A 3,810-nucleotide genomic window follows, 5' to 3' on the forward strand; every position below is an offset into this window, starting at 1 on the left:
GGAGGGAAGCGGAAAGGAGAAACAAGGTAAAAGTGGCATCATTCCTCAAAGAAAAGACGGGTTATGTTGTCAGTCCTGATGCAATGTTCGACGTACAGGTCATTCCCTTTGACGAGCTCTATAGTTCTAATGCTTCCCAGAATCAAAGCAAAAGGCAGGCTTTGGAGTATATAACAACATTAAGCATAATGACACATAATTGCAAGTAAAATATGCCTGAATTAAGCACATGCATATTTCATGTGGATGACTTGATGCCTCAATGCTTATTCTATGAAACTATTTTTTCATCTTCTAAAGCTGAAAAAGACGCCAAACTTGTTGATTATAGGTGAAGCGCATCCATGAATACAAGAGGCAGTTACTGAATATCATGGGGATTGTTTATCGCTATAAGAAAATGAAAGAAATGAGTCCTGAGGAAAAACAAGAAAAGTTTGTTCCCCGAGTGTGTATATTTGGAGGAAAGGCCTTTGCCACATACGTCCAAGCCAAGAGGATTGTCAAATTTATCATAGACGTGGGAGCAACAGTAAATCATGATCCAGACATAGGCGATCTTTTGAAGGTATCTTTTCTATTTGGTGGCTTATAATATGCAGAGTATCAACAGTGTACTTTAATATATATACATACATAGAATTATGATTTTTCTGTGTTTTTCGGGTTCTTTGCCATTTAAAAGTGTCTTTCATTACAGGTAGTATTTGTCCCTGATTACAATATGTCAGTGTTGCAGAAGTGCTTATTCCTGGCAGTGAGCTGTCCCAGCATGTAAGGTATTATTTTTTTTTCTCTGTTCGGACACATTATCAAGCTGCTTTGATCCTTTTATTATTATCTAATTGTCTCATAGAACACATGTAATAAAAAAAAATTAAAAAAAAGACAGCAAAATGAAAATTGTGTTGAACCAAATTTGTTATCATGGTATTTGATTGGTTTTGTTTCTTTCCATTTCTATGTAGCACTGCTGGAATGGAGGCAAGTGGAACCAGCAATATGAAATTTGCAATCAATGGTTGCATACTAATTGGAACCTTAGATGGGGCTAATGTTGAAATAAGAGAAGAGGTTGGAGAAGATAACTTTTTCCACTTTGGTGCAAGAGCTCATGAAATTGCTGGACTAAGGAAAGAAAGAGCCGAGGGAAAGGTAAGATAACCTTTTCTTCTCAAACACTATTATGCTTCCTTTTTAAAGGGATTCTACTAACATATCTTGAACTATTTATTTTTCACTTTGTAACTTGAGGAAATTATGAAAAAGAAAAACCAACAGTAGCTTGAAAATTTGACAGTTTGTACCCAACCCGCGGTTTGAAGAAGTGAAGGCGTTTGTTAGAAGTGGTGTTTTTGGTTCTTATAACTATGAAGAACTTATGGGATCTCTGGAAGGAAATGAAGGTTATGGTCGTGCCGATTATTTTCTTGTTGGAAAGGACTTCCCTAGCTACATTGAGTGCCAAGACAAGGTTGATGAGGCATATCGAGACCAGAAAGTAATATTCCATATCTCCATTTACGTACTATGCTTTTCTCTACTCATATTTATAGTGGAAGAAGCGAATGGAGTTAGAATTTTATGTTTGCGTTTCAATTATCAAATTAATGGGAGAGTAGGCGAAAATTCCGAACTAGAACATTTTCACACGCACGCACAAGACCCGCCTTGAAATTTTTTTTTTCTAATAGATAAAAAGAGGATCAGTAGTGTCTTCACGTCTCCCGACACAACACCTATTAGAAGAGTCTATTAGGATCACAGGTGCGATGGTAAGGGTTCTATCATTGAGTCTTCAACAGCTATCAACTCAAAGTTCATAGAGTCCACTGGCACATAATTTATGTCAAGGACAGACTTTTGTATGTAGTATGAGAATGACTCGGACCTTATATAGATGGAAGCGAAAGCTCCAAATAGGATATCTTTACCACCATGCCGCCACCACCCACGGTAAAAGACCTGCCTTGAATTGCCCGGATTAAACTATACTTAGTATAAACACAATATGTACATGGGAAATTACACAAGTCCTATAAATAGTTGGAGTTATATATGGGCTGAAAATCATGCATTAAATAACTTAAAATTAAGCTTTGCCATAGAGTTCTTTTGCATTCAGGAACGTGTACATAGATCTAATATTAAAATTTGTCGTCACATATAACTAATTCTCTTCTTCGTGTTGTTCTTTTCTCCTTAATCAATCATGGGACAGAGATGGACCAAGATGTCGATCTTGAACAAGGCTGGTTCGTACAAGTTCAGCAGTGAGAGAACAATCCACGAATATGCAAAAGATATATGGAGGATTGACCCCGTTGAATTACCATGAACTATATATACTAAACTTATCAATCATATATACCTGGAGTTGGGGAAAAATCCAAAATATTCCCCACCCTTTTCTTTTACTCCTCATTGGTTATTATAGCCCCAAGTGCTCCACATTCTGTAGCCAAATAAGACAATTTGCTAGAAATGGGTTCACGAGTCACACCTCTAAAATTCCCAATCTATATATTACTGAACACATTTTTACGATGGAAAAAAAACTGAAGACTCGTTTAGTTTGTTAATTTGAGTTTTTAATTCGAGTTGAGATGTGACTTTATGTGAGAACTTTTTACTATAGTAAAAATGTTAGATGTGACTGTTTCTGAGAACCTTTTATTATAGCAAAATTCGAATTCTAAACTCGAATCGGTGAAATGAACGAGACCTAAATCAATCATTTTATTGTTATGACCTTTGAAACAACGGTATAGGAAATGTTAATAATACTATCATAATAATTATTTAATACCAGTGATGAATAAATATCATAATTGTAGGAATAATTTAACAATAATTTTACACCTGACTTCATTTTAAAGGTAGAGTTTTAACCCACCCACCTTTCCGAACTTGAAAAAAAAAAATGTTGAACTACGCATTCAAAATGAAAAGCTTCTTTTCTTTTTTTGTTAAATCAAAGATGTGAAAAATGAATATTACTATGGAATCAAGATGATAAGGATGAAATAAACTATTGCTTTACCCTTGGACATTAAGGTTGGGCCTCAGCCATTAATGAAAAATTGGGGACCAGGCCTGGGGAATGGTTGGGTTTTGTAATGAGGGTAGTACAATCTTGTTTAACGTCCCATCAAGATGAGGGACCTGGTTTTCAGCCATATCAACTATGGGCTTAAGGTGCTGTCAAGCATTCATGGAACTGGTGCATCACTCGGAATGAAACTCATCCCACATGTTTAATGCTTTTTGGAGGGAAATTTGTTGTCGGTGATTTAGAGAAGAGAGAGAGAGAGAGAGAGAGAGAGAACACCAATCATGGGGCAGGCCTACATGTAATATGAGGATTAAGCTTATTTTAAAATTAAGCAGATCTCCATTTTTTTTAAAAAAAAAAAGCAGATCTTGATTATTATGTTATACAATATACGCACCAAAATCTCCCTCTTTGAATTTTTATTTTTGGCTAATTCTTGTAGAGATGAAATATGCTGAATATTGTATACAAATTAATTTATAATGTAAATTTGTGGTAGAGTAGAAGTAGGACATATCCTATCTGTACGCCATTGGAGCATTGTTTTTTTCTTCTTTTTTGAAAAGGACGTCGAGACATTGTTGAGTAACATGTACTCATAATTTCTCTTATTTATACATGGAGGATCAGAATTTAATCAATTAGGAAGGTAGAAGAAGTGCACTAAGATTTGCATGAATTTGATCATCTAAAAATACAACACACACACACACACACACATATATATATATATATTAATTTCATGCTTTTGATCA

General features: G+C 35.1%; 1 pseudogene; it reads left to right on the forward strand.

The window, feature by feature from the left end:
- Nucleotides 1-2,338, forward strand: part of LOC21390074 — a 3,393-nt pseudogene extending 1,055 nt beyond the window's left edge.
- The last annotated feature ends 1,472 nt before the right edge of the window (nucleotides 2,339-3,810 follow it).

This window comes from Morus notabilis, unplaced genomic scaffold, assembly GCF_000414095.1.
Source record: "Morus notabilis unplaced genomic scaffold, ASM41409v2 Scaffold2144, whole genome shotgun sequence".
In the NCBI taxonomy this organism is placed as follows: Eukaryota; Viridiplantae; Streptophyta; class Magnoliopsida; order Rosales; family Moraceae; genus Morus; species Morus notabilis.